The sequence below is a fragment of the Podarcis pityusensis genome (genome assembly GCF_964106645.2).
Source record: "Podarcis pityusensis genome assembly, chromosome: 2".
Classification (NCBI taxonomy): Eukaryota; Metazoa; Chordata; class Lepidosauria; order Squamata; family Lacertidae; genus Podarcis; species Podarcis pityusensis.
The window spans coordinates 95,397,733-95,409,934 of NC_138029.1; the positions used below are offsets into that span (position 1 = coordinate 95,397,733).

General features: G+C 41.3%; 1 protein-coding gene and 1 long non-coding RNA gene across 7 annotated transcripts in view; both read right to left on the bottom strand.

Annotated features, from left to right (window-relative positions):
- LOC308471680 overlaps positions 1–12,202 on the bottom strand; it is a 591,928-nt gene that overhangs the window by 87,133 nt on the left and 492,593 nt on the right. The window lies entirely within an intron of this gene.
- The window catches only part of CHL1 (cell adhesion molecule L1 like), a 203,485-nt gene that overhangs the window by 87,133 nt on the left and 104,150 nt on the right, over positions 1–12,202 (bottom strand). The gene's annotated exons all lie outside the window — the stretch shown is intronic.

Consider the following 12,202-nt stretch of genomic DNA (forward strand, 5'->3'; position numbering starts at 1 on the left):
CACTGTATGAAGAAGCTCTGGGTCCCTACACTCACCCACAATAAAACTCCAGATATAGATATATCAATGACTATGAATACTTCCTACAATTGTATCCCACTTTCTTCCACCGTGAAACCCAAGATATGTCTCCCATCCAGCCACTGACCAGACCAGCACCCAGACTTGCTTAACTTCAGCAAGGTGCCTTCAGACCCCATGTGCTTTCAGACCTTATTATGTGTCCCATAATAAGGGCAAGGCAGCAAAAAGCCAAAACATCACACTTGCTGCCAACAGAGGAAGCAAATGTCAAAACTCCAATAACCCTTTAACAGCAGGAGTGGGTGGCAGAGAGGGAAGCCAATCCGGCACTACTGCCAATGTGGCTGCCCAACTCCAACCTCCCAGCCACCTCCTCCCTCCTCCTAAGTGACCATGATGATGATGAAGAAGAAGAGTTTGGATTTGATATCCTGCTTTATCATTACCCGAAGGAGTCTCAAAACGGCTAACAATATCCTTTTCCCTTCCTCCCCCAAAACAAACACTCTGTGAGGTGAGTGAGGCTGAGAGACTTCAGAGAAGTGCGACTAGCCCAAGGTCACCCAGCAGCTGCATGTGGAGGAGCGGAGACGTGAACCTGGTTCACCAGATTACGAATCCACCGCTCTTAACCACTACACCATGCTGGCTCTCTTTATCACTTCCTGCTGCTTTCAGGAGGTCAGGTGTGCAATAGTGCACCTCTCCGGCCAACCATTCCTGTTTAACATCTCTTGCTAAACCTTTCAAAAAGGTTTCAAAATAAAATGCAGACTTACGGGGGTGGGGGGCGGAATACTGTGGCTTTTTGTTGGTCTCTCTGCTAAATATTCAATGCCGTAAGAAAGAATCATTGCTTGGCAGTAGGTTTTTTTTTATGGGTGTCACACTTGCCCCAGTAAAATTTGCCTCAGTCGTGAAGTTCACCCATAAACTCACTCAGTCTCCCCCTAACCTACTTTAGAGATTTGTTGTAAGGATAAAATGAGAGCAGGCAAGAAGCCGTCAGCTACCCTGTGCTCCTTGGAAGAAAAGCAGAGTACAAATGTTACTAAACAATAATAAAAAACGATCGGCATTTAAAAGCCAAAAGTGCTGTTAGGAGAAAAATACCCCAAGATAAGGAAAGAAAAGTCTTGGCCTGGCAGCCAGCGGCCATCCTAATGGAAGGTTTGGTGCCCATTTATCCCAGCAGAAATTTTTCTGGAGCACAATTTGAACTAGAGAGAAGCAGACTTACCTTTTTGCTTTTATCATTCAGAGGAAGAAGGCAGGCAGCCAGAAAGTGACACTTATAAAGCCCCAGAGAGACAGCAAGAAACAGCTGGCTGACCAGCAATTATTGGGAGGGTGTTACAGGCCATTGGTTTATAACTGGGTAGAAATTATGGAGATCTCAACAGTTTTTTGACTCAATGCCAGAATTAAATGAGTGGGGCTTTGATGGAATTTCATATTCAGAGGCTCCCTCCCACCACCCCTCTCCCTACGGTAAAAATCAAAGCTGAAAATGAGATGGGATTTGAACCAGAGCAGATTCAAACTAGATCACAGTATAAGCATATGCACATATTTTTGGGACCTGAATGTACACCATCTTCCAGCCATTGTGCTTATTAGATAGGCTTGGGCAAGTTATTATGGATTTATATGTCAGGAATGAGGAAATTGCGAACCTCCAGATGCTGCTGAACTCCATCCCACCAGCAACAACCAGCATAGCTAATGGTCAGGGGTGATGGGAACTGGAGTCCAACAAATTTAGAGGGCCACAGGGCTCCATATGCCCGCTATAGAGTCACAGTCAGCTGCAGTAACCAGGCAGCACAGGGAATGGCCAAGCAGTCCCCTCATTAGCAGCTGGTGTCTGTCTGGGCCAGCCCATCCATATCCAATGAAATGCAGTGTCACAGGCAATGCATTCCTTTGCCACCTTATGCGGGTGCAACTGGTCGTGTTGGCGCTCCTGCTGTGCAAGCAAAAGTTAAGATTGTACCTGTGCTCATATGCTCTTAGATGTCTTGTGCTTCTCACATGGCCTGAGCTAGCAGCTGCTCTTCAAAAGTGTGGGCAGCGAGCAGGTGCTCTACAGTGCTAACTTTTGGAAGAATTATTTATTTATATTCCTCCATTTAAATACTGTTTTCCTCCAAGGAGCTCAAGATGGTGTACATGGTTCTTCAATTCACCATTTTGTCCTCAAAAGAACCCCATGAGGTATGTTAAGCTGAGAGGCAGTGACTGGCCCCAGTGAGTGGGGATTCGAACCCTGGTCTCCCAGGTCCTAGTCCAATACTACTACAGTGGTACCTCAGGTTACAGATGCTTCAGGTTACAGATGCTTCAGGTTACAGACTCCGCTAACCCCGAAATAGTACCTCGCGTTAAGAACTTTGCTTCAGGATGAGAACAGAAATTGTGTGGTGGTGGCGCAGTGGCAGTGGGAGGCCCCATTAGCTCAAGTGGTTCCTCAGGTTAAGAACAGTTTCAGGCTAAGAATGGACCTCCAGAATGAATTAAGTTCTTAACCCGAGGTACCACTGTACATCACATTGCCTCTCTGATACTTCTGACACCAGCCATGCTAACCTGCACACAGACTGGAAAAATCTTAGGAATGCTGCCCTAAGCTCTGCAGGGAAAAGACAAGGCGATAATGAATAAACTCTGCATACTGAAATGAAGCTTCAAATGGCAATAAGTACGCAACAACTTTTCAGTTCATCAGCAGGCTCCTTGAAAACCTTATCCCATTTCTTTTCCTTTTCTTTATTTTCTTCCCAAAGTAACATGCCTTTCAATATAAGTGAAAAGTTTGACTGCACTCACTAATTGGCCTGTTGCGGGATTTGCCTTTGGCTCCTAAGCTTTTGAAGAGCTTCAAACAGGTTCCACCCACCAGTTCAGTCTGAGAGAAAACCTTTCCCCACATCCCACCACCACCAAAAAAAGCCTCATGCACAATTATACCCAAACAGCAGAAATTTTAGTATTGTTCCAGATATGGGTTTCAGCTACGAGTATCTGAGTATTTAGTGTAGCTTAAAGTGGCAGCATGACATCAAACAACATGGAACTTTCTGCCTCCATGCATAGCAGGAAAATTGCAATGTTGTGACATTTTTCAACAGTTCTAGAGACGTTTTAAATGTGCCCTTTACTCCAATTGTTTTGATCTTCAGGAAGCTACTTAGTTTAAGAGCTCAACAAAATAAAAGGGAAGTCAAGTCTGTCAGCGCTTTCCCCCAAACTTTCTACACTTGCCATTAATACGTGGGTAGCTAGATGGGAAGAAAGTCACCACTTTGATTATCAATGCATACAAGGCTAGAGTCAGGGAATAGCTTTGTTGGGCTCCTGCTAAGGTCCAAGCCATGGAAGGGGTCCTGCTGCCAACTGCTAGATTCCAGTAACTGCTGCTACTATTCCTTGCTGTTGTTACCTGATCAACTGCCTTCTGGAGCCTTAAAGCAAATACCAACATGAAGGACAATAAGCATACCTGCTTTGCTTCGTCCATCTGGTGGTGCAAACTAGGCTAGGAGGAAAAGGACAAGCAAATGAACAGTTATGATGGTGACAAGAAGTGGATGTATTCAAGGCCCAAGAGCCACCTGAAATATGGATCCAGGACCATGTGCAAGGGAGAGTTGGACAAAGGAGAAGATGGGGGAAATGGGTGGTGGTGATAATGGCGTGTTGTGAAGGGGATTGCACAAAAGGAGATAAGATGAGGCATGGAAATGGGTCTGATCTGTATGCAAGAGAGAGTTGAGAAATGTGAGGAGGAAGGCAGGGGGGAAAGGGAGCAGAGGTGAAAATGGGGGTGCAAAAAAGGAGGGGGCAGGAGGCATGGGAATGGGGCTGAAGATGAAAGCAGGGGCGTGAAAGGTTCAGAATAATAGGAGGGGATGGTGGATTCATTGGGTGGAATGGTGGATAGTTGGGAGGAAGGGGGATAGTGAGCATAGTAGTTGCAATGTGTGGGAGAAGGGAGACGCAGTAGGATGTGTGGCACAAAAGGAGGAAGAATGAACATGGGGTGAAGGTAAAAACAGGGGTGCAAAGTGGGACTGCAGAATAAAGAGAGAGAAATGGCTTGGGAAGATGAAGAGTGAGCTGGGTAGCTGCATGAGGTGGAAAGGAGAAGCTCTAAAGAAGTGGTTCCCAAACAGTTTTAGACCACCACCTGCTGGTTCAATAAACTCATCCCTAATACCATACCCCATAAATAGCATTCTGGATAGTGGTTTGCACGACCCACTATGGAAGATAATGGCACAATAAAACTCAAAACACTAAAAATTTAATTGCGCTTTCACTGGAAATTCAATTAAAACTATTTAGTTTAATTAGTTCAACAAAATTGACAAGTTTGATCCAGTGATACCAGCTTTTCAAAGCCTGATGCCCATGCATACCTCTAGTGCCCCACTGATGCCCCTGACCTCTAAATGCCTCTACAACAGTGAATGTGGAATATAGAATGGCTGGTGAGCCCTTTGTGCAGTTTTATGAAGTTGTTTGTATAAGTTAGGCTGCCCAGGAGAGAAGACCCTGTGGCATTAAATCAACAAAAGGTCACCAATTCCAGTAAAAATGTTTTCTTTCTTACGAAGGCAATATTAGAGATGCAGCGAATGTATCACTCTTTCTTTGCTGTGCTCTCCCATTTCCTCAGCTCAAGGTTTTTAAAAAAGCAAATAATTTGAATTCACTGTGGATAATTACCCATAACTCCTCACCTACAATTCATTATTTACTGTACCCTTTGACTAATAGTAAATACTGATTGCTTTGAGGACAGCTCATTTCTTTGTTTAATGAGATGCCCTTTGCTTGCAGCTTGCCATTTCCACAAAATATACCAGTTTATTAAAGAGCCATGTCCTTCTTAATTCCAGTATTGTACATTACCTTTTCCTGGAATACATCATAAAAAAATATTGGACAACCAAACAGGATAGAAAATATTAAAATTCAATTTATCTCCTAAAGCTCCTGAGCAATTTTCACCACATGTAATTGCTGTATTAAAAATAGCTCATAAATTCTAACAGCATGACAAGCCAAAATCTCAGATTACATTTTTGCTGCAAGAAAACTAAATTACATTGTACCACTAAATACAGCCTTCTAAGATATTTGTCTCTTTGCTGTGCCAGTGCCCATAAAAAACCATGCTCTCAAATCTAGATCTTATAAGTTTTTATACAGTGCAGCAAACAAAAAATAATATAATTGGATTTGTGCAAGTTTGGCAATAGTTAATGCTACAGATGACCTTTACTTTAGCTAAATACAGATTTAATTTGCCATGTTAAAAGGTTGCTACATAAAAGTCATTGGCAATTAGAAATTAGAGCTTCAGGGCTGCCAGATAAATGAAATGGCCAGATAAACCTTCTAAAATAATTTTCTAATTTCAGAAATTAAACCTGCTGAATATTGCACAATAATTGTGAGATATGTGGTCGCTGTTCTGTGTGACCAATAGCAAAGTGTATGCACTGCTATATTGTGCTGACATGACAAAAACTGAATTAAACGGAGCTCTGGTGGGTATGGCCTTAGCTTTCAAAAGCAAAACAGGATTTGTTGATATCCAAAGTACTTTTCCTACCCCACCTCATTCAAAGTATCACATTATCCACACATAATGTTAAGGCATGATTTGTTCAATTGACCACAAACCATCTCACAGATGAGCAAACAATTACTGGCTTGTTTCTGCAAAGAATCTATTGCTTTCCAGATGTTTTTGCCTCATGTCTTTGCAGCTTGGTGAGGTTCTGGAATGGGGTGGCCAAACAAACCATAATTCAAGAAAGATGTTCTGTTTAGAAATGCACAGCAAACCATAATTTGAAAAAGCAAACTGTGATTTGCAAGCAAACAACAAGCCACAGTGCTTCCGCTTGCTTTCTTCTCCTTCATAAACAAAGGTTAACAAACTCTATATCCCCCAATCTCTCAAGCTCCTATGTGGAAGAAGCCTAATGCACAAAGCACAAGATTCCTTGTGATAATATGAATTTTCACATGCATGTGGGCAGAGTGCTCATGATATTACACTGGTGGATAAATGAAATAACTCTCTGTGGATACGTTGTTTGTTTGTAATGTTCAATTAAAGTTGTTGTTTTTTAAAAAAGAATAATACCACCACAAGTACAACCTTACAGACCTAGATCATGAAAAAAGTGGGACATGACAACAGGGGGAATTTTGCCATTGGCAGTCCTAAATTCAAAGTTGACTTTGAATTATCAGAATGGCAGGCAGCAGTCCAGCAAAATATACCACAAGCTTTGGATTATCCCCTATTAAATCAACAAATATGACTTATTCAGAACCTCACTTGTGCAGCGATTCTGTGGGCTCTTAGATCTTGCCTAGAAAAACGCTGTTCAACTTTCATTCAACTCGTTATATTTTATTTCCCTCACGGGTTGCCATAAATAATCACCTTCATCTCCTCACCCATTAAAACTTACTGAAGTGCTGCAATTTCACTTGCCAATGAATGCAGCATTTTCCAAAGCAACCATTCTCCTTCAGCTTGGACTGTATCTCTCAGGCATACTCCCCATTTGTTGGCATATCTAGTCATTTTTGCCTCTGGTATCTGCTAATTTCCTCTTCTTTCTTGCTTGGGGTTAGATTTAAACTGATAGGCACAGCAGGAGTGCAATATGGTGGACAGAGTAGGTTCCTGAAGCAAGGATACAGTTTATTCATCCCCACTGAAAGCAGAACGGAGAAGGATTGATATGCTTTAAGGGAAGGTCTAAAATCAATTCCAGTCAATCAAGGCATCCATCAAGGTATGATCTTGTTCACACATTAATAGGCCACAACAGGAAATGGGGACAGCACAATTTTAGGATGGAGAAAATTTGAAATCAAATGCTTCAGTAAAAAGTCACTGTTCTCAGAGGGTGAGGTGGACCTCTTTTGGGGAACACTGACCTTTGCAGAGATGCTTCCATTTACTTGCTGTATTAAGTTAGGGGTTCACTCTCATGAAGATCACACCAAGCAGGTTTTACTAAGCATGAAATTACAACTAACAGGTTTGAAAGTAGCTCTTCTTTCACCCTGCTCCTGGCTTCACCCTTCTCCAGAAATCCTTTCTAAACTTCGACCCCTATTATCCTTCTAAGGAAGTGTCTCTAAATTACAACAGTCACTACATTTGACAGTGTAAGTCTGAGTTTGATTATGATGGGAGCTAGTCAATAATCCCATTCACATGTGATCCCACAAGATCAATGCAATGTAGAAAGCTGAGTCTTTTTTAATAGTGCCAGTGCCAAGAGCAATGGGGCCAACCCTCTATATTTCACAAGCTTTTTTCCCCCTTAGATCTTTTTTTTCTTTCCTTCCAGAAGCCATCCAGCATTATTAGACCTTGCATTCTGGACCTCAAGTTATCCATCACTTCCACCCTTGCTGCCAGTGCCTCTGTTCTGCTGTGGCAAGCAAGTGCAGTACTGTACAGACTCATTATAGCTTGGTTCTTTTCTTCCGAAATGGACTTTAGATCAATGCAACAGCACTCAAGCAGTGCCTGTGAAAAAGTTGCCATGCAAAAGCCACTTTCCATGTTCAGACCATTAGGACATTGTGGCTCATTGAATGGATAGAGGCACCCTCTCTCTATTGTCTGTCAAAGACTTTTCTTTTTCAACTAGTCTTCTAAGTAAAGATTTTTAGCCATTATCATTGATTTTGAAACATTTATATATCTCATTGTTTTTAATTGTGTATATAGAGAGAATTGCTTTATATATGCTTTTATTGTACTGCAAAATCACTTCATAGGAAGCAATTCACAAACTACTGGGCTGAGTTTAAGATGTTATTACTATATAAAGCCTTTAATTGGCTGGGACCAGTTTACTTAAGGGACAGTCTTATCTCATACAGTCTGAACTGACTTCAATGTGCAGAACATGCACTTCTGCAAGTGCCACACAATGTCCATTCTCCATTTGTAAGGAGTCATTAATTTTGTTTGGCAACATCTGCACTGTGGAACTCCTTGCCTATTTGACATGAGGCAGGTGCCATCACTGTATTCTTTCACTTGTTGAAAACTTTTCTCATTCAGTGGGTCTGTCCAGGCAGATGGATTGGTTTGATCAGTTTTAAAAATTTTTTAGATGTTTCATGTTTTTAGTTTTAGTTCTTAAATGTCTTAAATATGTTTCAGGGCTTTTCCCCCCCAGCAAGAACTCATCAGAACTCAGTTCTGGCACCTCTCAGGTGGGTGCCATTGCTGTTAGAAGAGAACAAGGGAGGCATTCATGGAGAGTTCCAGCACCCCTTCTTCTAGAAAAATAGCACTGTTTTTATTACACTTTTTAACTGTATTTTTTATTTATTTATTGCAGAAGTGTTTGCTGGCTTGGGCTCATTTAGGAGGAAGGTCAAGATATAAATTTAGTAAACATATAAATATCTCCCATCCCAGCAGTGCAAACCCTTTTCTTTTTTTAAGAAAAACACACACACATATTTCTGATGATGTGGAGAAAACTGCCCAGCCTGCATGGGAACAATTGCACAGGAACAGCTTGCTGCACAGAGCCAGCCAGCATGGGAAGCCATTTAAGGTGTTCTCAGCTCAACATGGTGACTGTTTGGTGTGTGCCCTGGCCCTCATTTCATGCCTCTAAATATTCTGATATTTAAGTCATACACTGGTCTGAATGGCAATCCAACTGAGAAGCCAGATGTCCTTTCAAAAAATAGCTTATCTGACTTGCGTGTTTTAGTCAAATAAATTGGAGACCAGGTGGCTAAATTGGATAGGACAGTAAAATAATGAGTAGTTTTATCTCTTTAAATATAATAATTAAAATCTGCAAATCAAGGGCTTGTGATGCAATTTATTTGCCTTCATATGGGAAGGGGTGGGGAATCTACATCCTATCTTTAGTAAAATTGATACTGTATGATATAGAATTTTCTAAACCTTGTACAAGTTGCTACACACTTCATGTTTGTCATTAGCTGGAGTTTATATGTCAATTGTCTTAGGTGCCAGTACTCTGACATCACAACCTTATGAACATATATTAATTTTCTAGTTTCTAAATATTTTGGTGTTTGAGGAATGAGACTCACTTTGATAATAAGACTAGGCTGCTTTATAACTTCATTTAAGTGTTGAAATGGGCATCCTGGGATGTACAGAATTGCACATTTTGAAGCTATTATTTCACTAACGTTTTGATTAAACATTTCATCACAGCCCATGGAAGTGACTATGCCTCCCTTTCACAGTAACCCATCATTTTTTGGCATAAAACAAACATACTTGTTCTTTCTTCTGATTATCCAGCCTACCATAACTTGTCTTTTTTAGCAAACTGGGGCCATTCAGACCTTGATGGCATGCACCATCATTGTCATTTGTGCCAACTAAAATGTAGCAATAGTGGCAAGGTACCAATATATCTTCCTAGGGCCAAGAGCTGTAAAGCAAACTATTTCACCTCCCACATTCCGTGCTGTTTTTATGCGATGCTGTTTTCCATCTCTGTGACTCTTCCCTGCAGCCGTCACTTCAGCTTCTATCTTTGCCTTAAAATTTCTGGAAGCAGTGCCTGATTTACATATAAGCTAAGCAAGCTATAGCTTAGGGCCCCACTCTCTTGGGGGCCCCCAAAAAAATTAAACGGGGAAAAAACTGGTTGTACATTTCCAAAATATAAGATAAAAAAACAAATAAAATAAAACCTACATGCAGCAACAGTATTTTGTGTTGTGTAGGCTCCTATGATGTAAGTAATGGGCCCCGTCTGCTAGCCTGCTCCCTAAAATACCACTGGTTTGCTCATTTCTATATATAGGGTATTTACAGTCTGCACAGACTGGTTGCATGGCAATATGTGCAAATGGCTTTAGATACCTATTAGGTCCATAAATTATCATATAGCATATAATCAACACAAAAAAACAGTGACACTTTGTTGTTGACAAAAGACAGCTGTACATATAAAGGGCCCCATTACCTTCAGTACCTTAGGGTCTCATCAAACCTAAATTTGGCCCTGTCTGGAAGAGTCCTAGATTTGGCCCCACTGATTATGTTGAAATTTCAGATTATGAAAATAAGGAGGAGGAGGATGTGACGCATTGATTAATTCAGTCAACCCTTATTTGTTTGCTTGAACTGTGTTTCTGGAGTACTTTCTGCTCTTGAATTGCAGTTTGAAAACACTATGTATGACATGGAACAATCCAAGGGAGTTGCACATGAGACAAGGTGAAGAAATTTGGTTTGGTTCATATTTGAATCCCTCAGACGATAATGTTAACTTGAGAGGCATGTGCCCTTTGAAATTCACACTTTCCTGAATTTTGCAATGCAGTTCTCCACCAACAAAAAGTGTCCTCATCCCAACAACATAACCAAATGCACTGTGTTAGCCAAAAGTGTTTGGGGGAAATGTGTATATTAGGAGGAAGATTCATTAAAATTCTGACAAATATTTAAAATGATTTTTTTAAAAAATGGCTAAATTAACCCAGCAACCTACCCCCTCACATACGCACAAACAATTCCCACTGCAGCCAACCAAAGACAATCAACCACACCCTGGGCCAGGCATAGGCAAACTCCGGTCCTCCAGATGTTTTGGAACTACAATTCCCATCATCCCTAGCTAACAGGACCAGTGGTCAGGGATGATAGGAATTGTAGTCTCAAAAGATCTGGAGGGCTGGAGTTTGCATATGCCTTGCCTAGGCCACCCCAACTTCTCTCACCACCAAGGAAACGTAACAAGCGAATACAGTGGTACTTTGAGTTACAGACGCTTCAGGTTACAGACGCTTCAGGTTACAGACTCCGCTAACCCAGAAATAGTACCTTGGGTTAAGAACTTTGCTTCAGGATGAGAACAGAAATCACGCGGCGGCTGTGCGGCGGCAGTGGGAGGCCCCATTAGCTAAAGTGGTACCTGAGGTTAAGAACAGTTTCAGGTTAAGAATGGATCTCCAGAACGAATTAAGTTCTTAACCCGAGGTACCACTGTAGAAAGAGAACCTACCCAAGTGACGTTGACACACAAGCCCCATACATAAAATAAGTAAAAGAACATAAGCTTTTCCACCCCACCCCCTCTCTCCCATCGCCCCCTCTTTTCTTCCCAATCCTATATTGCATATAACACCAATGTCTCACAACAAATGTACCGATAACTTATCTGTAGAAAACACAACCTGAAGAAAGAGACAATGCATGTGCATTTGTAAACGAGGAAAATCTCTCTCTCTCTCTCTCTCTCACACACACACACACACACACACACACAATGGAAATGTGGCAAACTGAAGTCAAGATTGGAGAAATAATAATAATAATAATAATAATAATAATAATAATAATAATATTTATACCATGCCCATGGGCAGCTCCCAATATAATATTAAAAACATGATAAAACAACAAACATTTAAAACTTCCCTAAAGAGGGCTGTCTTCAGATGTTTTCTAAAAGTCAGGTAGTTGTTTATTTCCTTGACATCTGGCAAGAGGGTGTTCCACAGGGTGGGCGCCACCACCGAGAAGGACCTCTGCCTGGTTCCCTGTAACCTCACTTCTCGCAGGGAGGAAACCGCCAGAAGGCCCTCAGAGCTGGACCTCCATGAAATAGACAACTGAGAAAAACCTAAATTGCAGATTCACTCATTTCTAGTCTGTGCATAATGAAATATAGGGCTTCCTTTCCTCTGGTAGTCCCATGAAAAAGGGAAAGAAAACCCTCATCCAGAAGATTAGGGTACTCTATAGGGCAGAAACCAATGCTGTATAAGATACAGAAGTCAAAAATCCCTGGGTACATGAAGAAACACTATTTCACATAGCTCTTTGGAGCCTGGCCTAAGTCTAGTTGAAGCTGAACCAAACATTTGTTCTCATTTCTCTAAATAGATTTCCATTTACCATTTCTGTCCTTAAACCTTCAAACAATCTGTTTTGTATGTATTTCAGACAGCAATTTGAGTCAGTAACAGCTTGGAAAGCTTTCAGGAGTGATGTGTTTCTCACACAACCTCCTCAGCTTAAACTGCTAAGGTTCGGATGACTATAAATAAATACCTTCCTGATAGTTTCAGGCAATGATACAGAGATGTTTGGCTGTGTTTCTGTTGCTGCACA